The sequence below is a fragment of the Pseudopipra pipra genome, chromosome 4 (genome assembly GCF_036250125.1).
Source record: "Pseudopipra pipra isolate bDixPip1 chromosome 4, bDixPip1.hap1, whole genome shotgun sequence".
NCBI classification, from domain to species: Eukaryota; Metazoa; Chordata; class Aves; order Passeriformes; family Pipridae; genus Pseudopipra; species Pseudopipra pipra.
Genome location: NC_087552.1, coordinates 18180356 through 18207637, shown reverse-complemented (window position 1 = coordinate 18207637; position 27282 = coordinate 18180356). Strand labels below are relative to the sequence as shown.

Below are 27282 nucleotides of genomic sequence, written 5' to 3'. Positions count from 1 at the left end.
CTCCAAGTCACTTCTCAGGGGTGTACACACAGGGAGGAACCCTTGCCAAGATGGCACATCTGTGGGTTCCTTATTATTCTGGCAGATACTGACTGATTGCAGATACTCCAAGTCCTATTAGCCTGGTGCCAGTGCAGCATCAAAGTTGAATTCTTTACTCCAAACCCCTACTGTGGTTTCCTTTCTTCAGCAGCCGTTCATCTCACATGGATTGTTTATGGCTATCACTGCTGAATTTGCCTCTTTGGGGCAGAAAAAGGAAAAGATTTGGCTGCAGCCTACATCCAATTAGGGATCTGAAAGAGGGGAGCAGGGAGGAGGGGCTTCAGATGGTTCCTAAACTGCCTTTGTTTGTACCTCGTTCCATCAGTGGGAGCAGAACCAGGAGCACCCACTTGTTTCCAGTGCAGCAGACAATTCAGTTGTGCCACTGGTGAATGAGGATGAAGAGGAACCAAGAGATAATGATGGGTATGTGACAGATCAAGTAACTTTCTAAAAGTCCAATTTGTGACATAGGGTGGAAAGAGGTTTTTGCCAAGGCTTTGAGTTCTGCTTGATTCTGTGCAAAACTCCAGACCTGGGATGTAGTGGCCTGTCTGGAAGAGAACTAACTAAAAAACCCAAAAAAATACAGTAAACCCCAGAAGAAATCTTTCTTCTCTCTTCATGAAGTCATAAATGAATGGATCTTACACTGTGGCTTGAGATACACTGAAATGCTTGCAGTACATAAAAGTTCTTGGAATGACTGTGTTGCTGGGCTGGGTTGTAGCTAGATCAGAAGAAGGGATGTTTTGATTTCTGACAATTTATGTATCACTCACCCCTGATGAGTGGTGCAATTAACAGCTGAATTTTTTTCTTGTTCTCTTCACTCTACCACAAGACCCAGTGCTACCCTTACAAATGTGCTGTACCAGGATTGCTTCCTAGGGGTAAGAATCCACATGTTGCCACCTTTTCATTTTCTGTGGGAGGGGGAATGGAGCAGGGCAGGAGCTGCATAACTCATTTGGCTAACATGGTATGCTAGAGGCAGCTGGCTTGAAGCACAGCCCTTGCTTTGAAGCTCCAAGTAGCACATCCCTCCAAGTCACTTCTCAGGGGTGCCTGTAGAGGGGGATCCCTCGCCAAGATGGCACTGGAAGATCTGTGGGTTCCCGATATTATAGCAGTAATGGACTGAATGCAGACATCTAAGATCTATTTGCCTGGCACCAACACAGCAGCCAGGCTTGAATTCTTTACTGCAACCCCTCTTGTGGCTTCCTTTCTTCAGCAGCTGTTCATGTCATACGAGTAGTTACGGATATCACCCTTGAATTTGCCTGGTTAGGGCAGAAAGAGGGATAGAAACACCTCCAGCCTAAATCCAATTGGGGAACTGAAAGAGGGGAGCAGGGAGGAGGGGCTACAGGTAGTTCTAAGCTGCCTCCATTTCGACCCCGTTGCAGCAGTGGGAGCAGAACCAGCAGCACCCAGCTGGAAACCCACTTGTTTCCAGTGCAGCAGATAATTCAGTTGTGCTACTGACAAGTGATGATGAAGAGGAACCAAGAGATAATGATGGGTATGTGACAGATGAAGTGTCTTTCTACAGTCTGATTTCTGACATAGGGTTGAAAGAGGTTGTTGCCCACAAAATCTGCTGCAAAATCCAGCAGAAACCTTTCTTCTCTGTTCGTGGAGTCATTAACAAAAGGATCTTACACTGTGGCTTGAGACACACTGAAATGCTTGAAGTACATAAAAACCCTTCAAATGGTTGTGTTGCTGGGCTGGGATGTTGCTAGATCAGAGAAGGGGATGTTTTAATTTCTGACACTTTATGTGTTGGTAACCCTCCATGCACAGTGAAATTAATGGCTGTGTGTTCTTTCTGGTTCTTCTAGCACACGGCCAGCAGCTACTGTTACCTCTCCAATTTGGAGAGATGACTCCTCAGAGGTAAGGATCCACATGCTGTTATCCTTTCAGCTTTATGGGAGGGCAAAGAGGACAGAGGGGGATCTGCACAGCTCAGCTGGCTGATGTGGGATGCTACGGGCAGCTGGCTTGAGCACTGACCTTGCTTTGCAGCTCCAACTAGCACGTCCCTCCAAGTCACTTCTCAGGGGTGTACACACAGGGAGGAACCCTTGCCAAGATGGCACATCTGTGGGTTCCTTATTATTCTGGCAGATACTGACTGATTGCAGATACTCCAAGTCCTATTAGCCTGGTGCCAGTGCAGCATCAAAGTTGAATTCTTTACTCCAAACCCCTCTTGTGGTTTCCTTTCTTCAGCAGCCGTTCATCTCACATGGATTGTTTATGGCTATCACTGCTGAATTTGCCTCTTTGGGGCAGAAAAAGGAAAAGATTTGGCTGCAGCCTACATCCAATTAGGGATCTGAAAGAGGGGAGCAGGGAGGAGGGGCTTCAGATGGTTCCTAAACTGCCTTTGTTTGTACCTCGTTCCATCAGTGGGAGCAGAACCAGGAGCACCCACTTGTTTCCAGTGCAGCAGACAATTCAGTTGTGCCACTGGTGAATGATGATGAAGAGGAACCAAGAGATAATGATGGGTATGTGACAGATCAAGTAACTTTCTAAAAGTCCAATGTCTGACATAGGGTGGAAAGAGGTTTTTGCCAAGGCTTTGAGTTCTGCTTGATTCTGTGCAAAACTCCAGACCTGGGATGTAGTGGCCTGTCTGGAAGAGAACTAACTAAAAAACCCCCAAAAATCCAGTAAACCCCAGAAGAAATCTTTCTTCTCTCTTCATGAACTCATAAATGAATGGATCTTACACTGTGGCTTGAGATACACTGAAATGCTTGCAGTACATAAAAGTTCTTGGAATGATTGTGTTGCTGGGCTGGGTTGTAGCTAGATCAGAAGAAGGGATGTTTTGATTTCTGACAATTTATGTATCACTAACCCCTGATGAATGGTGCAATTAACAGCTGAATTTTTTTCTTGCTCTCTTCTCTCTACCACAAGACCCAGTGCTACCCTTACAAATGTGCTGGAGCAGTATTGCTTCCTAGGGGTAAGAATCCACATGTTGCCACCTTTTCATTTTCTGTGGGAGGGGGAATGGAGCAGGGCAGGAGCTGCATAACTCATTTGGCTAACATGGCATGCTAGAGGCAGCTGGCTTGAAGCACAGCCCTTGCTTTGAAGCTCCAAGTAGCACATCCCTCCAAGTCACTTCTCAGGGGTGCCTGTAGAGGGGGATCCCTCGCCAAGATGGCACTGGAAGATCTGTGGGTTCCCGATATTATAGCAGTAATGGACTGAATGCAGACATCTAAGATCTATTTGCCTGGCACCAACACAGCAGCCAGGCTTGAATTCTTTACTCCAACCCCTCTTGTGGCTTCCTTTCTTCAGCAGCTGTTCATGTCATACGAGTAGTTACGGATATCACCCTTGAATTTGCCTGGTTAGGGCAGAAAGAGGGATAGAAACACCTCCAGCCTAAATCCAATTGGGGAACTGAAAGAGGGGAGCAGGGAGGAGGGGCTACAGGTAGTTCTAAGCTGCCTCCATTTCGACCCCGTTGCAGCAGTGGGAGCAGAACCAGCAGCACCCAGCTGGAAACCCACTTGTTTCCAGTGCAGCAGATAATTCAGTTGTGCTACTGACAAGTGATGATGAAGAGGAACCAAGAGATAATGATGGGTATGTGACAGATGAAGTGTCTTTCTACAGTCTGATTTCTGACATAGGGTTGAAAGAGGTTGTTGCCCACAAAATCTGCTGCAAAATCCAGCAGAAACCTTTCTTCTCTGTTCGTGGAGTCATTAACAAATGGATCTTACACTGTGGCTTGAGACACACTGAAATGCTTGAAGTACATAAAAGCTCTTGAAATGGTTGTGTTGCTGGGCTGGGATGTTGCTAGATCAGAGAAGGGGATGTTTTAATTTCGGACACTTTATGTGTTGGTAACCCTCCATGCACAGTGAAATTAATGGCTGTGTGTTCTTTCTGGTTCTGTTCTTCTAGAACATGGCCAGCAGCTACTGTTACCTCTCCAATTTGGATAGATGACTCCTCAGAGGTAAGGATCCACATGTTGTTATCCTTTCAGCTTTATGGAAGGGCAAAGAGGACAGAGGGGGATCTGCACAGCTCAGCTGGCTGATGTGGGATGCTACGGGCAGCTGGCTTGAGCACTGACCTTGCTTTGCAGCTCCAACTAGCACGTCCCTCCAAGTCACTTCTCAGGGGTGTACACACAGGGAGGAACCCTTGCCAAGATGGCACATCTGTGGGTTCCTTATTATTCTGGCAGATACTGACTGATTGCAGATACTCCAAGTCCTATTAGCCTGGTGCCAGTGCAGCATCAAACTTGAATTCTTTACTCCAAACCCCTACTGTGGTTTCCTTTCTTCAGCAGCCGTTCATCTCACATGGATTGTTTATGGCTATCACTGCTGAATTTGCCTCTTTGGGGCAGAAAAAGGAAAAGATTTGGCTGCAGCCTACATCCAATTAGGGATCTGAAAGAGGGGAGCAGGGAGGAGGGGCTTCAGATGGTTCCTAAACTGCCTTTGTTTGTACCTCGTTCCATCAGTGGGAGCAGAACCAGGAGCACCCACTTGTTTCCAGTGCAGCAGACAATTCAGTTGTGCCACTGGTGAATGAGGATGAAGAGGAACCAAGAGATAATGATGGGTATGTGACAGATCAAGTAACTTTCTAAAAGTCCAATTTGTGACATAGGGTGGAAAGAGGTTTTTGCCAAGGCTTTGAGTTCTGCTTGATTCTGTGCAAAACTCCAGACCTGGGATGTAGTGGCCTGTCTGGAAGAGAACTAACTAAAAAACCCAAAAAAATACAGTAAACCCCAGAAGAAATCTTTCTTCTCTCTTCATGAAGTCATAAATGAATGGATCTTACACTGTGGCTTGAGATACACTGAAATGCTTGCAGTACATAAAAGTTCTTGGAATGACTGTGTTGCTGGGCTGGGTTGTAGCTAGATCAGAAGAAGGGATGTTTTGATTTCTGACAATTTATGTATCACTCACCCCTGATGAGTGGTGCAATTAACAGCTGAATTTTTTTCTTGCTCTCTTCTCTCTACCACAAGACCCAGTGCTACCCTTACAAATGTGCTGGAGCAGTATTGCTTCCTAGGGGTAAGAATCCACATGTTGCCACCTTTTCATTTTCTGTGGGAGGGGGAATGGAGCAGGGCAGGAGCTGCATAACTCATTTGGCTAACATGGTATGCTAGAGGCAGCTGGCTTGAAGCACAGCCCTTGCTTTGAAGCTCCAAGTAGCACATCCCTCCAAGTCACTTCTCAGGGGTGCCTGTAGAGGGGGATCCCTCGCCAAGATGGCACTGGAAGATCTGTGGATTCCCGATATTAGAGCAGTAATGGACTGAATGCAGACATCTAAGATCTATTTGCCTGGCACCAACACAGCAGCCAGGCTTGAATTCTTTACTGCAACCCCTCTTGTGGCTTCCTTTCTTCAGCAGCTGTTCATGTCATACGAGTAGTTACGGATATCACCCTTGAATTTGCCTGGTTAGGGCAGAAAGAGGGATAGAAACACCTCCAGCCTAAATCCAATTGGGGAACTGAAAGAGGGGAGCAGGGAGGAGGGGCTACAGGTAGTTCTAAGCTGCCTCCATTTCGACCCCGTTGCAGCAGTGGGAGCAGAACCAGCAGCACCCAGCTGGAAACCCACTTGTTTCCAGTGCAGCAGATAATTCAGTTGTGCTACTGACAAGTGATGATGAAGAGGAACCAAGAGATAATGATGGGTATGTGACAGATGAAGTGTCTTTCTACAGTCTGATTTCTGACATAGGGTTGAAAGAGGTTGTTGCCCACAAAATCTGCTGCAAAATCCAGCAGAAACCTTTCTTCTCTGTTCGTGGAGTCATTAACAAAAGGATCTTACACTGTGGCTTGAGACACACTGAAATGCTTGAAGTACATAAAAACCCTTCAAATGGTTGTGTTGCTGGGCTGGGATGTTGCTAGATCAGAGAAGGGGATGTTTTAATTTCTGACACTTTATGTGTTGGTAACCCTCCATGCACAGTGAAATTAATGGCTGTGTGTTCTTTCTGGTTCTTCTAGCACACGGCCAGCAGCTACTGTTACCTCTCCAATTTGGAGAGATGACTCCTCAGAGGTAAGGATCCACATGCTGTTATCCTTTCAGCTTTATGGGAGGGCAAAGAGGACAGAGGGGGATCTGCACAGCTCAGCTGGCTGATGTGGGATGCTACGGGCAGCTGGCTTGAGCACAGACCTTGCTTTGCAGCTCCAACTAGCACGTCCCTCCAAGTCACTTCTCAGGGGTGTATACACAGGGAGGAACCCTTGCCAAGATGGCACATCTGTGGGTTCCTTATTATTCTGGCAGATACTGACTGATTGCAGATACTCCAAGTCCTATTAGCCTGGTGCCAGTGCAGCATCAAAGTTGAATTCTTTACTCCAAACCCCTCTTGTGGTTTCCTTTCTTCAGCAGCCGTTCATCTCACATGGATTGTTTATGGCTATCACTGCTGAATTTGCCTCTTTGGGGCAGAAAAAGGAAAAGATTTGGCTGCAGCCTACATCCAATTAGGGATCTGAAAGAGGGGAGCAGGGAGGAGGGGCTTCAGATGGTTCCTAAACTGCCTTTGTTTGTACCTCGTTCCATCAGTGGGAGCAGAACCAGGAGCACCCACTTGTTTCCAGTGCAGCAGACAATTCAGTTGTGCCACTGGTGAATGAGGATGAAGAGGAACCAAGAGATAATGATGGGTATGTGACAGATCAAGTAACTTTCTAAAAGTCCAATGTCTGACATAGGGTGGAAAGAGGTTTTTGCCAAGGCTTTGAGTTCTGCTTGATTCTGTGCAAAACTCCAGACCTGGGATGTAGTGGCCTGTCTGGAAGAGAACTAACTAAAAAACCCAAAAAAATCCAGTAAACCCCAGAAGAAATCTTTCTTCTCTCTTCATGAAGTCATAAAGGAATGGATCTTACACTGTGGCTTGAGATACACTGAAATGCTTGCAGTACATAAAAGTTCTTGGAATGACTGTGTTGCTGGGCTGGGTTGTAGCTAGATCAGAATAAGGGATGTTTTGATTTCTGACAATTTATGTATCACTAACCCCTGCTGAGTGGTGCAATTAACAGCTGAATTTTTTTCTTGCTCTCTTCTCTCTACCACAAGACCCAGTGCTACCCTTACAAATGTGCTGGAGCAGTATTGCTTCCTAGGGGTAAGAATCCACATGTTGCCACCTTTTCATTTTCTGTGGGAGGGGGAATGGAGCAGGGCAGGAGCTGCATAACTCATTTGGCTAACATGGCATGCTAGAGGCAGCTGGCTTGAAGCACAGCCCTTGCTTTGAAGCTCCAAGTAGCACATCCCTCCAAGTCACTTCTCAGGGGTGCCTGTAGAGGGGGATCCCTCGCCAAGATGGCACTGGGAGATCTGTGGGTTCCCGATATTATAGCAGTAATGGACTGAATGCAGACATCTAAGATCTATTTGCCTGGCACCAACACAGCAGCCAGGCTTGAATTCTTTACTGCAACCCCTCCTGTGGCTTCCTTTCTTCAGCAGCTGTTCATGTCATACGAGTAGTTACGGATATCACCCTTGAATTTGCCTGGTTAGGGCAGAAAGAGGGATAGAAACACCTCCAGCCTCAATCCAATTGGGGAACTGAAAGAGGGGAGCAGGGAGGAGGGGCTACAGGTAGTTCTAAGCTGCCTCCATTTCGACCCCGTTGCAGCAGTGGGAGCAGAACCAGCAGCACCCAGCTGGAAACCCACTTGTTTCCAGTGCAGCAGATAATTCAGTTGTGCTACTGACAAGTGATGATGAAGAGGAACCAAGAGATAATGATGGGTATGTGACAGATGAAGTGTCTTTCTACAGTCTGATTTCTGACATAGGGTTGAAAGAGGTTGTTGCCCACAAAATCTGCTGCAAAATCCAGCAGAAACCTTTCTTCTCTGTTCGTGGAGTCATTAACAAATGGATCTTACACTGTGGCTTGAGACACACTGAATTGCTTGAAGTACATAAAAGGTCTTGAAATGGTTGTGTTGCTGGGCTGGGATGTTGCTAGATCAGAGAAGGGGATGTTTTAATTTCGGACACTTTATGTGTTGGTAACCCTCCATGCACAGTGAAATTAATGGCTGTTGTTCTTTCTGGTTCTGTTCATCTAGAACATGGCCAGCTGGTCCTGTTACCTCTCCAATTTGGAGAGAGGAGAACTCACAGGTAAGGATCCACATGCTGTTATCCTTTCAGCTTTATGGGAGGGCAAAGAGGACAGAGGGGGATCTGCACAGCTCAGCTGGCTGATGTGGGATGCTACGGGCAGCTGGCTTGAGCACAGACCTTGCTTTGCAGCTCCAACTAGCACGTCCCTCCAAGTCACTTCTCAGGGGTGTACACACAGGGAGGAACCCTTGCCAAGATGGCACATCTGTGAGTTCCTTATTATTCTGGCAGATACTGACTGATTGCAGATACTCCAAGTCCTATTAGCCTGGTGCCAGTGCAGCATCAAAGTTGAATTCTTTACTCCAAACCCCTCTTGTGGTTTCCTTTCTTCAGCAGCCGTTCATCTAACATGGATTGTTTATGGCTATCACTGCTGAATTTTCCCATTTGGGGGAGAAAGAGGGAAAGTTAAACCTCTGGGTCAAATCCAGTTAGAGATGTGAAACAGAGGAGGTGGCAGAAGGGCGTTCAGGTGTTATTAAGCTGCCTCTGATTTTACCCTGTTCCATCAGTGGGAGCAGAACTAGCAGCACCCTCTTGCTTGTTTTCAGGGCAACAGCTAACTGACTATTCCTTTGAATGTTCTTAACCAAAATAAGAAGTCTGGAGCCTGCCATTCTTTGCCTGTTCTCTCGTATCTTCTTCACTGAGCTGGTGTTAGTATGGAACACCAGGCATGCACACCAGATTCTAATTGTATTTTCTTTTCTCTCCCTTCCCATATGCATTGGTGAAGCTTCTTGAAGGTGAGTTGACTTTTTCCAATGGAATTATCCTAAGTGTAATCATTATTTTTTATTTGTCTTTTCCAACAGTCTCTAGTAGCAGGGATTGAAACTGCATTTAGCAGAAGGCAAAGGACAGTGCTAAAGCCTCTGGCCAATGTCTTAGGGAATGGATCCCATCTGTGTCTGCTAGCTGCTATCAGACACAGTGGAATATCCCTGCAACAGAAGTTGTAGCTGAATGCTCTTGCAGGAAAGAACTTTAATTTGGTGACATTTTCTGTAATTTTAATTGATTAGTGCTGGATTATTGTTACATGGACACTGGAGTTGCAGAGATCATTGTTGCATGCGGTTTCTGAGAATTAAAAAGTGAACAGCAGGTCTTGATCCTTCAGATGTTACAGACTAGGCCACTAAAAATTGATCTCCTTTGAACTTGGGTTTGAACTTGGGTGATAAAACTCCATTTTCAAGTTACCTTAACTGAGGAGGGAGATGATGGCAATTTCTAGGGAGACACTGCTTCAAGTGTTTTTATAATTTCCAAGGACTGTTCTCAATAAGACTCGTTTGATAGAAAGTGCCTTTGAGTGGGGAGGTTTCATTGAACACAGACAAAAAGAGGGCAACAGTTTAGCATCATACAGCAACAAGGAAGCACAGCAGCTCCAGAATGTACAGTTTTAGATTTAAGCATTTATTCCATCCCTTCTGAAACTTTTGGAACAAAGCACTCTGTGTTTTGCCAAGCCTTTTTCTTGTGTATGTGCTATGTCACCATGCTCCTTGGGAACTTGACTGCAGTCCTCTCTCCCCTATCACACAGCAATTGTTGCCATTCCTTACCATAGGATCACAGCAGACCGTATTAGTAAGAACAGTGTGAGAGACCTTCCCTTTATAGGGCATATTTATTCACAGGTAGTGTATCTCAGTGGACACTGAGAATCTCTCAGGTCACGTTTTAACTGTTTGTAGGGTGATTATAGCAAATGTTTTGTTTCTGTAGCAGAATAGTCTCAATGTGTGGAAGGGTTCAGCCTTAATATTTAGGAAACTACTTTGTGTGAGATTGCTTGTAACCCAGCTGAATAGTGTCCATTTCAAATAGGACCCATTACAAACTATTTACAATAACGCGTTTGAAGGATAGTTCCAGGGAAAAAGAGAGAGTAAATGATAGATCTGACTTACCAAAATTAACTTACAGGGTATGAACAACAAAGGAGAAATCTTACACCAAGAAACCAGCAACTGTTGGACAGCCCTGTACTGCGCAGTTATGATGAATATGAAACAGCAGATGATGTGACTGATGTGGAATCTGAAGTGACTGACGTAGAGTCTGAAGTGACTGATGTGGAATCTGAAGTGACTGATGTGGAATCTGAAGTGACTGACGTAGAATCTGAAGTGACTGATGCAGAGTCTGAAGTGACTGATGCAGAGTCTGAAGTGACTGATGCAGAGTCTGAAGTGATTGACATAGAGTATGCAGTGGCTGACACAGAGTATGCACCGGCTGATGTAGCGCCTGAAGTACGGAGATCATTGGACGAGGAACCTGCAATTTCAGAGTACGTACGCCTCGTGACCTACCAAAGAGTGATTTTTGCTTCTTTGAAGCCTTCACTTTACTTGTTTCCCTCTTCCAATGAGGATTGCATCCTGTGCTGCATGATGATGAAAGGATAATGTTTGCACGTGGGGAGAAAAAGGCAGCCCAAGGCAGATGGGCAACTTTGCATAGAACCTTAAAGACGAGTTTGGGGGTATGGCAAGAAAGGGTGATTAGTCACAGGCCCTTGCTCATAAGATGTTGCATTTACTTTTCATGTTAGGCTCTAGTAGTGATCTTGGATCTGGAAATATTTTCAGTAGTGTGGATGGTTTGGCATCACAAGACTGGCAGGCAGCAGCCAGGCCAATTCTGTGCAAGTCTTAATAAAGCTGGTATGCTTTGAGCCTTTTGGATTACTGAAAGGCAACATAAGAGAGAACTTAAAATAAAAAAAGAATATTTTTTCCTTCGGTCTCAAGCTTCTCTGTTACAGAGCGTGCCTTCCTGCTCTCAGTAGGTAAGGCTGGAAGAGCTCAGAGCTGCAGAACATTGACCAGAGGGTTCTTCCTGAGGCTGGAGCTTGCCAGAGCCATCTGCAGTGTTACTCTGTAGTGTCAGACCTCATTCCATTCTAGAATGAATACTTTCCAGAGGACAGCTTGATGCTTTGGTTGCAAAGCTGTTATTGATGACCCGTTGGAGATAAATGCTGCCATATATAGACTTCCCAGTGCTAGAGACTGCTCTTACTTCAAATCCTAGAGCAGGGTGGCTGACTTCATCTTTCTCCCAGTGAAAACCAAGACACTGTCTCCTTTAGGACAGGGAGATCTGAACTCTTCATTACATGCAGCAAACTGAGAGAGTTAAAGACATACAGGGTTCTTCCAAAGAAATGCATCGTGGCTCCTCAGTGCAGTCAGATAATTATGTGACATTTTATAGATGAGTAACCCTCGATGCCCAGTGGTATTAATTCTGGGTCTGCTCTCTCTAGGGAATGGCAACGAGCTGTAAGGTGCCCGATCTGCATGGATTTTTTTTCACAGGTAAGGATCCCCGTTGTCATCCTTTCAGCTTTGTGGGAGGGGTAACGGGGCAGAGGGGGAGCTGTGCAACTCAGCTGACTAATGTGGGGTGCTATGGGCAGCTGGCTTGAAGCACAGACCTTGCTGTGAAGTTCCACAAGTCACTTCTTGGCGGTGCAGGTAGAAGGAGAAACCCTTGCCAAGATGGCCCTGGCAGATCTGGGGGTTCCTTATTCTAGTCATGGACTGATTCCAGATATTCCAAGTCCTATTTTCCTGGTGCCAGTAGAGCAGCAAACTCAAATCCTTTCCTCCCAACACGTTGTGGTTTCCTTTCTTCCAGATTATACGAAGTGTCCGACAGGTTGTGTCAACCCAGTGTGGCCATCTCTTCTGCAGTCGGTGCATCGCTGTTGCCCTTGAGAATTCCAGGGCTTGCCCAACCTGCAGAACAGAACTCCCTCCCAGAGACTATCATCCCGTTTATTTCTGAGTATTTCTGTTTCTCAGGACAGAAGTATCCCCCCCAGTCAGATGGATTTTCGGGGGTAGGTGGCAGAAAGACTTTTTTCTTCATGTACATAGTTCTTGTTGTATACAGTTCCATTTTTCCTGAGTTTAACTATAAATAAACTATTAATTTGTTTAAATAGAGTCAAGTCTGTCTGCTTATCTATGTTGGACTCTGCTGGTAGACAGAGACTTCTTTTAACAGGTGGCAATAAACTTCTTGGTTTGATCAGTCAGAAGCACTCATTCTTTTCATCACCCTGTAGTTTTTGATTTTGGGGGAAAAATGCTAAAGGCATAAGCTTTGTCGTTCTTGGGGCAGTGTGTGTTGTATGGTAAAAGGAAAGGGGCAGTGCTTGGGGTGTGAGGGCTTCTGTTTCTCAGGAAAGACTCAGCTGAATGTTTTGGTGAAAATGTCCTGATTTCAATACTTTGAGGATTGAAAGAGCAGCAGATTGTGCACACGTCCAAAGAAAAATATTTTCTTTGAGAATATAGCTGTGTAAACTGCTGTGTTCAACATTTAGCCTGCAAAATACGTCTTTACCTGTGAGGTAAAGACATAAAGCAACCGCTGGGGAGCGCATCACCACCATGATCACTACCCTCACCATCATCATCACCATCATCATTTACCTTTCCCACTCTAAAACCGACTTGTCTGCAGAACAAGGAGCCAGCAGCAGCTCCTAGACCCTGGCTGTTGACGTGGTCTGGCAGCAAGTGTCCCCATCAGTGACAGGGAGATACAGTGGACATCGCCAGCCAGTGCTGACAGCATGTACCTGTCCAGATTTTGGGAGAAAGCGTCCTACTGAGCACACAAGTTGTTTCTCTAACTGCCTGCAGGCCTAAGCAAGACCTACACTTCCCAAGCTCTGGTTTCAGTGCTTGCAAACATCTCCATCTGCCAGCTGGCCGTGGCACTTCACAGCTCAGGGGCTGTCGCTGCTGAAACATCCTACCCTGCATGTGAGTCTTCCACAAGGGCTCATCCTGCATTTCCCCTTGAAAAATTCAATTTCATCAGTGGAGTTTTCAGATCCTGGGGATGGAAACCTCAGGGAAAAAGAAACTGTCACGGACTTCAGGTGCCATTACCTACCCAACCACCACTGGATGTGGCACACTAAGGGTTGACTTAAGGGCATTTGCAATCAGAATGCCAAATTCCTTGCTGCTTGGAGAGGAAATCAAAAATAAAGACAGTTGCATTGTTACACTGACATTTCGGGTCTATTTGGATTAAAAGATAAAAGTTTGCTGCAAGTTGTCATATCTGAAAAGCACTGCTTCCTTCTGTAAAGGAACTTTTTCATAGGTATTTTAGGATAGGAATTCTTTAGTCCTCTATTGCATTTTATGGATTTGATAGGTTGCATATTTGGAAAGATGTACTTTTACTTCTTCCAACAAATCTCACACAAGTTCAATTCAAACCTCTGCTTTGATTGTTGTTTGCTTGTTTTACACCTGCTCCATCAGCAGCCAACGGGCCTTTGCCAAACCTGTTAAACCAAACGTCAAGCTGATATGAGCAGGAGTCACCTACACAGGTGGGGGCTGGCAACCAAGACAGAACATGTGTCCAGGCTGAGAAATTGCATATATTACCTTCTCAGTAACCATCCTGTTTTCACAAGATAGCAAAAAAATTTTCCTTTTCAAGCGAAAGTCCAGCCAACAGTCTAGAAAAAAAAACCCAAACAGAAAGCAAACAAACAAACAACAACCCTCCCCAAACCAAACCAACCAAAAATAAACCCCAAAAGCACACCCATGAGACAGCTGTGGTGTGAAATACAGGTTAAGAGCCACTCCACAGAGCATTTCCCCAGGTGAAATGACATAAGGAAAAAGCCCCCCAAAGCCCCACCAAGAATCAGTGGGTTGGAGTCAAGACCCCAAACTGCCTTAAGAAAGGAGAGCAAAAGCTGAGAGTATTATGGTTTAGGTTGGCATGTTATTGTCAATACAAATAGTTGTAACCTAGCTCATTTCACATGTGTTATGAGGTAGCTGTGATAAAATGGATGGATGCAACATTTTTGTCAAGCCCAGTTGTTTTGGGGAAGATTATCTGCATGGCAGTAGATTTATACATGTGGTGTGGGACCTATATTCTCCCCTCAGCACCTTTTTGTCTCCAGGCTCATTTTAGCAGGGAAAGCAGTTCCAGATTTCCAGCTAAACCAGCCCAGGATTATCTCATGCCACAGTAGCCTTTTTATGCACATGAAGTGACTGGGGCTAATTTTCTTAGTTCTGTGTCGGATGTTTTGTGTAGTTTCATAGTATTGCTTAACACAACAGACATAAGAAAATTCACATGATTGAGAGCCCAGACCTGGCATGCTGTAGGCTCACCTGTCAGAGGCTTGGGGTCATCATTTTTAGATGCTGACAGGGACCTGTTTTTCCCATGCAAGTGCACAGAGATTGTCAGAGACCACTTCTATTAGCTGCCTCCAAAGAGAGGGAGGATTTGCTCCAGAAGTTTTCAGTATTTCTCTGGCACTTGGCTATGAAGTGCTGGAAGTTGCAGGTCAGCTTAGCTAAACACAGACCAGTTTTGATTAACATGAGAGATGAATGCAAATGGCATGGTAGCAGTTGATGGGGCAGTGATGCTCAGAGGGGGCGAGAGGCAGTTTTGGAGGGTGATGCAACAAGTTTGTCTGCCAAATATTTCTGGTAAGGCAGCTGCTGGCAAATAGTTTCTGATAAGCCACAAACACCATGCAGTGGTGAACAATCAAAAAATAAAAATTAAAGGGGAGAAGTTAACATTATCCCAATATTAGCCTCTAAAAAGATGACCAGCAGTTACAACTTCCCTTGGTTTCCTGTGTGCCCCAAGGACGCAGCAACCCCGCTGACTTTTGCAGTGTCAGGATTTCTCCTCCTTATACTTTGGGTTTAATTTAAGACCTGTGTAGAGATAGAAAGCTGAGCATGTGGGCAAAGCATCACACCTGACCCAGTCCTGCTCTGTCAAAACAGACTGTTGTCAGCAAAGCCACAAGGAGAAAGGCAGGGCTGTGTTTTCCAGGTGCTGTAACCTGCTGCCCTGGAGCCGTAGGTTAGAGGGCTTCGACCCCTTGCACAAACAGTGCAAATCAGTGTCGGTGGGGTTTTGGGAAATGGTTATTAATGTTCATGCTGTTTCCCCTCTTAGAGGACACAGAAGTGTTTTTAGAAAATTAAGGACTTTCACCTGCCTTGCATTGTGACTTGTGCCCTGATGAAGTAGAATTAAACTCTCTCTTCTTCTGGAGGTGGGGACGTTTACAGTTTATAGTTTTTGTGAAACTGTAAAAAGCTAGCAGAGGCTTCAGGATGCAACTGCAGGTACTAATATCAAGTTCCCCAGCCTTTAGAGAAAATTCTCCTCTTTGGGCCGTTTATGCCACCACTTTCCTCCCCTTGGTAGTCTTCACAGTCCTGGCACCATTCCAGTTCAAAACTTGGACACGCTCCCATGGAATTCGGGGGGTGCTGACCCCATTTAGAGCAGTGCTGTGGCCTGTGGACCATGGAGTGCAGGGCAGCTGTGTGAAGTTGCAAAGTCCCTGTAAAGGTGTTTTCTTCTACAGTGACCACTGATATCCCCCAGGAGGGATGATGGGGGTACTCTCTGGGAGGAAAAGCACAGCACAGGCTGTAGCAGCACGCTCTGTCTAAGAGGAAATACAGCAGCTCAAAATTTGTCTTACAAGTTTATCAGTGACGACCTCAGCAAAGAGAGTCACCTGATCATTGATAAGCTCAGTTGAGGAAGGTCTGCTGGTTTTAGTGTTGAAGAGTGCTGAGAGCAGCTTGAGCAAACTATCAGACCCCACCACAAGGACATGCAAGACAGAGGCTCCCTGACTGAGGCTGGGAGCAGCAAGGATGTGCAGGCCCTGATACAAAACTGAGAGTCAGGAGTGTGAAGCAGAAGAAACTAGAGAGTTGCTAACACCTTTGTCAGCAACAAAACATATTTTGCTGAGTAAGGTGACAACACATAATCTAAAAAAATTACATATGACTGACAGTCAATCCCTCTACACTATAAAAGCCCAGACTTTTTAACGGTAGGGTCTCCTAACAAACCCCTTCTCTGAATGTGTGTGGAGATTTCTCCCTGGAGTGGGAACACCCCTCAAGGTTAGTCCTCCAGACTGAGCAAAAGAGATTTGCCCCTGGTCATTGCTATGAGTGACCAGAGGCAAATATAATTACTTCAATTGTTTTATTACAATTACTTCAATATTCCTTGAAAAATAGTGCACTATACTAATAGTTAAAGCTATCCATCCATATTGTGTGGTAATTCTGACAAAACTCCTTTTTTCTATCATTATCATTATTGTAACCCATTTCAATAAATCATTCCTTTTATTTGTATAAATATATTTGGTTTGCCATCCTTAATCCTGCAGGACAAAGCTGTATAAAGGTCAATATAAACCACTGAAAAGTCTAGGGCTAAGACTGGATCCAGGTGCATGTAGGCTCCTCTCTGAGAAGGAGTTTAGAAAAGCAATGGGGCTTCTCTAATAATACACTTTCTCTAATAAACTTTGTCTGAAGCTCCCACTCTGCCTGTGACAGATGTGCTGAAAACCCACCGCTGTCTCAAGTATCTCAGGGCCCACAGCAGCTGTGGTCAAGCCCTGCACACCTGCGTTTCACCTCTTGGAAGATATGCTGGAGAAACCTGCTGACTGCAGGTCCTGCACACATGGCTTGCTTTACACCCTCCTCCCGTCAGAGGCGTGATCCAGGGACAATTTCTGGGCATGAAAAGTACATGTTTAAGGAGGGATGGCAGTGGGACTTGGCTTGCTTTGTAAATAAACACCGGGGGTGTGTAATGCGATAGCACGTATACTTGGCTCCAGCTGGGCTGTTTCTCTATAGTGTGTTGTTTTGGGGTTCTGGACCAGAAATCTCTAGGTTTGTTTTTTGTACCAGTGACTCAACCATTAAACTGCTAAACCTTCTCCACAGTCAGCGTCTCAGAAAAGCCAAACACAAGCAACTCAGACTGCATGAAAACATGAGCTGCAGACTGGCCTGAAAGCCAAAAGAAAACTATAATTTACTGGAAGGGAAGGTCCTCTTTAAATTTACAGAAAAGAGCATATATAGAAATCTAACAAAAGCATGTCATGATTGTCTGGCAGGGACCAGGGAATGCTGCTGCAAGAAGTGCTGCAAGAAGGCTTCTTTTGGTTGAAAAGTCTTTCCTGAGTTAGTATATGGTCACATAGCTCCAAAAATAAAAGCCAGGGTAGTCCTCATTCAGGTGGATCCTTACATGCAGAACTACTAATGATGTACCATATACTATCTTTTTATCCAATTCTCCTTCTAGGATATTAGAAGACTCTATGAAGTAAACTAAGTTGAACTTCCAGCTGTTGCTGATCTCAGCTCCAAAATATAATTAGCTAGGTCTGTGTGATCATGTGATGGGCAGGTGCTGAGCTAACTTGGGGATGTTTCTCACCATGTTTCTAAACATGCCACAGTGTTAAGAAGCACAGGATAACTGGTAACATGAGCCTCTTACAACAAGGTGTCTATTGTCTGCTTGACTAAGGACACAGCAAACATTAGCTGGGTATCAGAGATGAGGAGAAAGAGAACTGCTTTGAAACAGTTATAAATATTCTGCCTTCTGAAAGGGCTGTTTGGGATGTTTCCCTGTGTTTGAATGACACCTCATTGCCATTTTAAGGAAACACCAAATGGAAGAGGGTCTCAGAGCCTTACAGCACATCCCGGCTGATGCAGAGTCTGCCCAAAGCTATGGCTGTCCAAGCGAGGCACTGCCAGAATATATGTCACCCATCAACAGGGCCAATGCCCTGCTCCATAGCAGACACAGAATTTCATACCATGGGGAAATCAATCCCTTGATTTCCAATGCTAATCATGGCACTTCTCAAACTGGAGCTACAGCTGCTTTCTCCCCTCCTTTTTTCTTTTTTTTTTTAGGTTGACCAAACCATCTAAGAAAGGAGCAAGAAGGGACACAAATGAACAGAAGTAAGAATTTCTCAAAATCAAATCTTTTTTAATTAGACTATCGCTGGCTCTTCTATATCTTTACAAACAACTTTCTGGATGTAGAATGCCTACTGAGACAACTAATTTTATTAACTTTTTTTTCCCTAGGTCAGACCAAAAAACACAAAAGGCCATATTCTGCCCCATATTTGCAATTCCCATTGCACCACGTATGCCCTGGAGAGCAAATCTACAACTTTGTGCAAGCATTAACACCTTTTTGGTTAATTTTATGTTCAGATTTCTTTCTTCCTGCTCACATTACAGATTCCTACTCCCTACAGAGCAGGGCACAAAAGGTTTCTGGGAAACTGGGCTCTGCCTTTTCACAAAAGGAGGACAGATGTGCCCCGAAGCCCTCCTACATGATACCAACTGCTGGGCATACAACAGACCTGCTGGTTAATGATCTCGCCCAGAAGTAATGTTTTAACCATAGAGTAGTTTTTGTTTGCTTCCAAAGCCACAAAGCCAAAGAGGAAGTGTAGGAGAACGTGGGCAGGACGGCGGCCAGGAGCCTCATGACCTCATCTTTTTCCGCCACATGGGGATTGGTGGCTGTGCTTGGGACAGGGTTTAAATTCCCGAAGGTCACAGATGTCAGGCAGTCAGGGGACAAGGGCAGAAAGACAGAGCTTCTGGGAGCCAACTGACTGGAGCTGCTGCTGGGATCACTAGGAGTGCTCTTGCTGCAGCTGACTCCTCCAGCACCAGAAAAGGTAATGTTTTTGCTTTTACTACCTGACATGTGCTAATCTGTCTGCAGCTTTAGTCAAGCAAACACTGAGCAGGAGATCTTTGAAAATTGCTTCACTGGGCAGGGACATTTGATGTTACTCTGTGGAAAAAGGTGTGTTTTTATAGGAGCAAGGTTGCTTTAGCAATGCAAGGTATTATACGTAATGACAATTTTAAACCTGCGTGCTTATAGATGTCAGGAGGAGGTTGTTGAAAACTCTGCCACTGAATCATGTGCTGCAAACTCAAAGCTGGTGCTTGAACACAGAAAGCTTTCTCCCTCATGTTACCACTGCCTGGCAGTGTCCTTGTTTTTTCTGGCAGGCTCACAGTTTGTGCTGCACAATCCTGAATGGATGGGACACTCGTCCTTCTCTGTGTAACTTGAAATTGCAATACCTCTAGTAGAGTGTCCTGTCTCAGGGCCAGCCTTACTAATGCATTTTAAATATGTCCTAAGTAGCCTTTTTTTTCCTGCTATGATTTACCAAAGTTTTAAATGCCTCTTGTTCATCAGTGAATTGGTTTAATTTCTCAGGGATGTTCCATATCCTGGGAACTGGTCTGTAAGCACCAAAATTTACTGTAGCTCAGCGCTCTCCTAGTTTCAGCAGGAATTAGTCATTTATTAAATTGCTAAAACTGCAATGTAAGCAGATATTTCACGTTATCTCTTGTTTGGAAACACAGGTTATTTTGTTCAAACTTCTGGAGGAGGAAATAAAGGTCTATCAATAAAAGCAGTTTATGTTCATATAAACTGACTTTATACAGAAACTGAAGTTAATAACCCTGAAAACTAGTTTTAAAATAACTGACAAGAGAATCCAAACTGAGTTGGCTTTATGCTGTCTCTTCTCAAAAAAAATACGTTAAATGAATGAAGATAAACCAAAGCTGATGTTGATAACACTTTGGCTATCACAAAGCTTTTCCTTTGTCTGTGCAAGTCATTAGGTGACAGGATTCAGTTCAACCTTCTCAATGTGGCCACTCTCACCAACTGCTCAGCTCTTCTCAGAGCCTCTTAAAAATTATTGCAGCTTTTGAGTAGCTAAGTCATGACAAACCAGCTGGGTGTGCGGTGGTGATGGAGGACAAAAGACAAAATTAGTATGTGCAGGTTGGATCCATAGCAGGGAGCTGTTCTCAGCACAGTGAAATACACTGGGAAAAAGGAAAAACCTATGGCATTTTTGTGGTACTTTACTTTGTTGACTCACTGTTCCAAAATATTTTCTAGGTAAAACATCACAATGAAGGTGGCAGTTCTGTGTTTATGCCTTATCAGCATCACCGCTGCATGGCCAGTGAGTAAATCACAAATGTGGATCACCAATCACTTGTATTATTTTCTTTGCATCTTAGTGAGAAATACTGATAAATGCTTTTTCCTTTTCTCCCTTCAAGGTCAGTAAATCCAAGCAGCAGGCCATTTCTGCCAGCTCCGAAGAAAAATATGTAAGCTCCTTTTGTCTTTCTATTCATTATCTTTAATAAATACTTTTTGATTTTTTTTTTTGTTTCCTCTAATACATCTTTTCTGGTACTTGTTTTATGATTGTAGATGCTTGCAGGGCATGTCCTCACCTGGCTGTTAGGAGCCAGTTTCATAGACTTTTTCCTGTGTCTGGTGTCCTGGTTGAGGACTTTCATTAGTTCTATCTCTGCACCAGCACTGCAAACCTTTTGTCTTAATGAAAAATGTGTTAGTTGCCAGTTAAAAAGAGAAAAGGACTATAGCATGGCACAACTACTACAGCCCACATTTGTTAGTGTGGATCAGATGACAATATTTGGTGTTGGAAGAGCACTTTAATCCAATTCCCATCATTTTTTTGAAGTGATGTAAGTGAACGGTATTAATTTTGTATATAGCTATTTGATTTATACTCCACTGCCAGCTGCTACCCATGTAAAATCAATTCTTTGCTCTGAGAACCAGCTACTGCACGTAGTTTAGAGTCTTCATGATGAGGGAGACAAATCAGTCCCAGTGGAACCAGTAAGTGTTTTGAACAACACTATGTCAGTCGAGTGCTGCAGGGCAGCCAGTGAGTAGCAACACTAATTTTCCTCATTCAAGTGCAGTTCTTGCAGTAGCATCTCTCCCTAAATAGCATCTCCTCCTTAGGCAGGGTGAGGTGAATTCAAAGAAATGCCTGCACATAGCTCCCCAAAACTGCATAAGCCCTGGGCTAGCAGGACAGATACTAGTCTGCACATCTCACATCTGTGTTCATTTGCCTGATGCATAATAAATGTTTTCCAGCACTTTCCTGATGTGTCAAGCAAAAGCCATGAAGATGTGAATGACAATGATGATGATGATAATGATTCCAATGACACGGATGAATCCAATGAGGTTGTCACGGGTTTTCCCACAGACATTCCAGTCACTGTACCATTCCCCCCATTCCCTTTCACCCGGGGAGACAACGCCGGCAGAGGCGACAGCGTGGCCTACAGGATGAGGGCAAAGGCCGCACTGGTGAAGTCCATCAAACTCCACAAAGATGCAAAAAAGGTAAACAGCACTGAGCAGTGGTCCCCATGGTTTTGGAAATGGGTAGTGAACTTGAAGATGGACATGTTGTTTTATGGGAGTCAGCTTTGAGAAGAATCGGTGAGGGGAAAGCAGGCATGAGCGAAGGAATCTATTTTCCCTTGTCTGGATACCCCAAATCAGGGGGTGTTGATGGTGCCAAGGCAAGAGTGTAGCCTGCTGCTGCAAGATATGCAACACTGCAATGATGTACTCACACACATGAAATCTGAGGACAGGATCAAATGTTAATTTCTCATAATGTGAAGGGTTCATTAACTCCATAAAAGTTAGTGTTTCCAGGCAGAGATGTACCATGCAAACTTTGGGTGTCCCCTCAGCCTAAGCAGCTTTAGTGCAGTAGGGCAGCACTTGTTGATTGATAATTTCCCAGGAGTGACAGTGGCTCTTGTTTTGCTCTCTAACACAGGTCATGTATGATGCCACTGTGGAAGATGAGAGCGATCTGGATGCAGACAGCCAGCGAGCAGGGTTCTCCCAGGAGGATTCTGCTTCCCGCCGCTCCCTGGAGAAGCATGCCATCAGCGTGGAATGGTCTGACAAGAGCCACGGGCAGGACAGCAGCGAGCTGGACAGCAATCAGCCTGACCGGAGCATGGAAAACGACAGCAGGCAGAAATTCGACAGGCATGAGGCACACACAGCTGCACAGGTTTTCCAGTGATGTATCCTGAAGCAGCATCGTCATTGAGGAAACCTGCTGAACTCAGCCTTTGGGTATTAAACCCCTTGAGGAAGCCTTCTTACCTCTTCCAGAGCTGTGATCTCCTCCTGCCCAATTTCACTATCGTGCTACTGCTTCAGGCCAACGAAGTTGCAAAGAACTGCTACAATGCTTCTTAAAAGAAGTCTAAAAACCAATTATGAGCTTTGAGGAACCATTTGAAGGGGCAAGCATTAGTCCAAAAGGCATCTTTTACAGGTTTACAAGCTAGGTACCACAAACGGGGTGTTGGGCACCAACCTTTAGTACTGAGCTTAAAAAGGAGTTTTGAGCTGTATGTTTTTAGGTACAGAGCTTGACACCGACTGTGCAGAGCAGGCCAAGTGGTGCCCATCAGCAATAGCTCTGCTCAGCGCGCAGATACTTTCATGGCTGTGCACGGACAGCGGGGGCAGCCCGGAGAGGCACAAGTCCCCCTTATAACACCATGTTTTTTCAGAAGAGGGCAAAAGCAGACTGCCTGAGGGAGCAGCTGAAAGCAGTACCTCTCAAAAGAAGAGGAACACAGCTATAGAAGAAGAACGATTTTCCCCCTCACCTCCTGTAGTTTCTCAGTCCCATCATCCCGTGCCAAGGAGCAGGGACTGAGATGGACTGAAATACCACCCAGACCCCAGCAAACCCCTCCTCCCAGTGCTCAGCCTTCCTGCTAAGCTGACAGCCAAACCTGGGCAACTGGAGGGACCCTATGCACATCCAGATTTTTGGAGGATGGAAGATGCTTCAAAGCCTCCATCCTTTGCCAAGAGAAGCACTTAGTGCCATTGAGAAGGGTGCAAATCAGTCCCAGCAATAAGAAACCTACCTGAGTTTTTCTTCTGCAGAACAAGCCACTCACTACTGCCTCCCACCAAAGGCTTCAAAAATGTTTTTACTTAATTTAAACTGTCTCAATATGTATTTCTCTAATAGATCATCCACCAGCACTTCCCCGTTAAGAGACTGGCAAATGTATTCCGAGGTCACAACCATTGCTATAGTCAAGCAAAGGCACAACTGGACACATGAATTGCAATGCAATTCTCAGTGGGACTAGTAAAAATTATTATAAGTGAATATTATCATCTTTTCGGGGCTTCTTTTGGTAATCCTTGCCTATTTCCCTGCATCCTTATGGTGGATTTAGAAGGACTGCTGTGCAGGGTTGCTTTGGAGAGTGCAATCCTCTCCCTGTGCTGAGCTGTGTGGGGAGCCAGGTGTCACGCTCCCTCTCATCAATAACCCACCATATGTCCCTGGCAGCCCGAGAGGATGATGCAGCCCTCTTTCACTTGGGTCGCCCTGGCAGCAAAACCAACTTGCCCATGGGCAGAGCCCTGTGGGCAAACACAGCCACGGTCGTGGGGCTGAAGGACCGAGCTAGTTGCTGGACCTCTGCTGCCTTGTGGAGTCCAGTTGTTTGTCTACCCACAGCTCAAAATCATTTTCGTTACTAGTGACTCAAAGAGTGAGAAGCAGTACCAACCCACTTGAGGTGGCAAATGGGTTTTCTCACATCATAGTACATTTTCTTGTCATCAGTGATCACTCTGCAGCAGGCTATGTCCGTATATGACATCTTATACTACATTCACCCTTCTTCAATTATTTTATGACCCTTGCTTTGATCTCCAGGGTACCCCTGATTTGGGAGAGTACAGAGCTGAAAACCTCTGGCCAGTGAACCATGCATTTCTCACTTATGAGTTGCTTTCTCCTGACAAAAAACGGTGGCAAACCATAGCCATCAGTGAAAATCCCAATGCTGTTTTTCTGGGGTGATTAATATAGAAGCCAGCTCAATCTGGGCTTAGTTTACACTGTTGGCCATCATTAACCTTTTATTTTTGGAAGTTAATAGATGTAAACTTCTTCCTTCATGAAATGGAAAGGCAAGGGGTATTTCAGAGGTTTTATGCCTTGCTTTAAAGCTGGTCCACATGGAAGGAGATAGAACAGGTATGTGGCCTTTTCAGCTTTTGTAGGATGCACAGAGAAGGGGCAAGAGATTTCCCTCCCTTCCACCACTGAGTGATGAGTATTTTCAAGAGTGGCTTTAGTTAAAAAGTGTTGGGTCTTACAATAAACATGTTTTCAGCCCCCTGCTGTGATCATTAGCAGCATTGAGGAAGATCAAGCCTGAGAGCCTTCAAATGTTCAACTTACTAAAAGCTACCCCTCCTTTTCCTCAGTGCTCTCTCCTCCCTTGCCCCTAATAACACATTCCTGCTAAAAGCCATCCAGTCCCACCCTGAAATACAAGTGGTGCTGGTTCCACTCAGCCAACCTCCACTGCACCTGGAGTGTGAGTGGACAGGGTCCCTGCCTTAATACATGGGATGTTTCATACTCCAGTAAATCCAGTTTAAACACTTGCTTTCCAAAAATCCTGGATCCAAAGGGCTTAGAAAAAAAAAAAAAACCTAAAGGAGATTTAATGCTTGATATACAAATGTTAAGATGCTAGAGCAATTCCAAATATATATTTAATATATGAATAATTAAGTACCTCAAACCAGCAACAAATATGAGGAATGAAGGATGTGAATATGATGACTGAAATGAGTTTCCTTTAATTCCCAGGCTCAGGACTGAGAAAAATGGGGAAGTCATCCCCAACCATCCTTAAACTCTCAACATTTTGGCCTAAAAGCGACAGTTGTAATAACAGAGAAATTTTTGTAAGAAATGAACCTCCTCACATAGAGCACGATCTGAAAATATCCTTATGCTATCCGCAGTGTTGGACAAATTACCACCATCCTCCCCACACCCGAGAGTGCCCATGGGATCGGAAGCTGAGGAGCATCCCGCATCCAGCAGGGCTGACACAGGGTTGCTGCCGCTCTCAAGAGCTCCAGCCAACCCCTTTGAATGCAGGGCCAGTGGCAGACTGGCTAGAAGGAAAATGGAATTTTAATTTCCCTTTTTTTCCTGTGTCATCTTTCACAGCAGAGCAGGGCCTTGGGGGGGAAGGTGCTGTCCCCAGAAACAGAGCAAACTTCCTCCTAACCCTGCTGTGAAATGCTCAGCAGAGGAACAGTTAAACACTTGAAAACTTCAAGACTTTAGAGACTTGAAATAAGCATCTAAATTGTTAGATTTTCATCTGTTGGGGGGGGGGAAGTTTGGTGTCCTTTTAATTGCTTTGAATTAGGGCTAAATTTAAAACGAGTCTTTTCAACAACAGAGCAATAAACACGGAGGAAGAAGGTTAAGAAAGGGTTTAATTTTCTCACGGGGGAGGGGAGGTTTTGGTGGGGTTTCTTTAGCCCCCGAAGGGCTGCAGCGTTACTCGGGCTGGAGGCGGAGGGAGGGGGACGTGTCCCTCTGCTCTGCCCTCGTGAGGCCTCGCCCGGAGGCTGCGCCCGGCTCTGACCCGGCACAAGCGGGATGTGCCCGCCGGGCCGGCACGAAGGGCAAGGAAGCAGCGGGCACAAAGATGCTCACAGGGCCAGAGCACCTCTCCTATGGAGCCAGGCTGGGACAGCCGGGGATGTCCAGCCTGGAGAGGAACGGGCTCCGGGGGAGGCCTCACTGCGGCCCTCCAGTGGCTGAAGGGGCCTGTAGGAAAGGCAGAGAGCGATTTCTTCACACGGGCAGTGAGTGAGAGGAAAAGGGGGAACGATTTTAAAGCAGAAGAGGGAAGATTTAGATTAGATGTTAGGAAGAGCTGTGAGGGTGTCGAGACACTGGAGCAGGCTGCCCAGAGAAGCTGTGGATGCCCCGTCCCTGGAAGGCACTATTCCAGGCCAGGCTAGATGGGGCCCTGAGCACCCTGGTCTAGTGGATGATGTCCCTATCCATGGCAGGGCAGTTAGAACCAGATGATCTTCAAGGTCCCTTCCAAGCCAAAGCATTCTGGGCCTCCACGAGGGTGCAAAGAGGTCACCGGCTACCGGACCATGGAATGTTACCAAACGGTTGCCATGCGGGCGTCCGCACGGAGGGGTCAGGAGCCCAACACTCCATCGACAGTTGGCAGTTGGCGGATACTCTGCTGGGAAGCAGGTGCAGAGCCTCTGTCTTCTCTGTCCCTGCTGGGAACAGAAGGCGATTTGCTGATAATTTTCACGACAAATTCTCAACTAACGGTACAGGTGAGTGTAGATGATCTTTGAAAATGTTTCTGATGCTGTGGGGCTGTTCTGGGCTTCAGGTCCAGCTGCAGGTGTCTGGGACTCAAGTACCAGACTCATAGATTTCCCCTCTAGCTTTGGGCAGAACCTGGTGACTCGTGAAAGGGAATCTTAGAGTATGTGTGGCTATTTAAGAGAACAGGCATTCCAGATAGGTCATCTCCTCTCTTCTTTTCTGATAGGTTTGGAAGAACATCATTCTCTGATTCCTAGAAATCAGGACTTTGTAGCCTGTTCTACCTAAGGAATCTAAGGGATCGATTGCTGTAACTTCCCTGAAATTCCTTTTTTGGTGTTTGTCCCACTGACTTTTCCAGTGGTTTTAGATCACCAAACACCATGAGCACAGTAAGTACTTTACTACTCAATGCAAATCTGATTTCTGAAACATATTTTCTGGGGTACTTCTAGAAAGGATTTCAAGAGCTTTTAGCAAGTGCACGGGAAGATAAGCCTGTTAAAACTTTATGTAACTTCATGTTCTGGGATACTGAAGGTTTTGAATCTCTTGGGGTGCTAGCAATAGCTCAGAAATGCTTACAGTGTGAGCAACACCCTGATAGAATTGTGAACTAGTCTTCTTCTTTGCAAGCCACTGGGATAGGCTTTTTCCTGGTGAGGCACCTGGTAAGAGATCAGGGGTGATGTCTTTTCCTTGATGCAATGGGCTCAGGCAGGAATGACCCAGAGCACCATTCAATGTGTATTCCCCCCTTTGTGGAGTTGTTTTCTGTATCCTCGTGTACTTTCACTGGTGTTGCAAAAATGAGGGCCCCGTTAATATTACTCCCACACCAAATGCTAAGGCTTTGTTCTCTCTTAGAATCGGCGAAAGCGCCGTGGAGGAGCCGTTAATTCCAGACAAGCTCCCAAACGAAGCAGGCTGCTGGCTTCTAGTGCAGGTGAGGCTTCAGCAGCAGAGCCAATAGACCTCGAAGAAAGTCGTGTGCTTTCTTTTGATCTTGGTAAGAACAGAAACTGCTT

General features: G+C 45.4%; 4 long non-coding RNA genes across 4 annotated transcripts in view; 3 read left to right on the top strand and 1 right to left on the bottom strand.

Moving 5' to 3' along the window:
• The window catches only part of LOC135412873 (uncharacterized), a 636102-nt gene that overhangs the window by 39460 nt on the left and 569360 nt on the right, over positions 1–27282 (bottom strand). The window lies entirely within an intron of this gene.
• On the top strand, positions 860–27282 carry LOC135412864 (uncharacterized). The gene is made up of 3 exons (XR_010429996.1): positions 860–938; positions 8202–8256; positions 27122–27282. It is a non-coding gene; the product is annotated as an uncharacterized LOC135412864 (long non-coding RNA).
• Positions 10478–12139, top strand: LOC135412862 (uncharacterized). Its single transcript, XR_010429994.1, has 3 exons — positions 10478–10567; positions 11549–11600; positions 11923–12139. It is a non-coding gene; the product is annotated as an uncharacterized LOC135412862 (long non-coding RNA).
• On the top strand, positions 18636–20352 carry LOC135413835 (uncharacterized). The gene is made up of 3 exons (XR_010430420.1): positions 18636–18871; positions 20134–20200; positions 20301–20352. It is a non-coding gene; the product is annotated as an uncharacterized LOC135413835 (long non-coding RNA).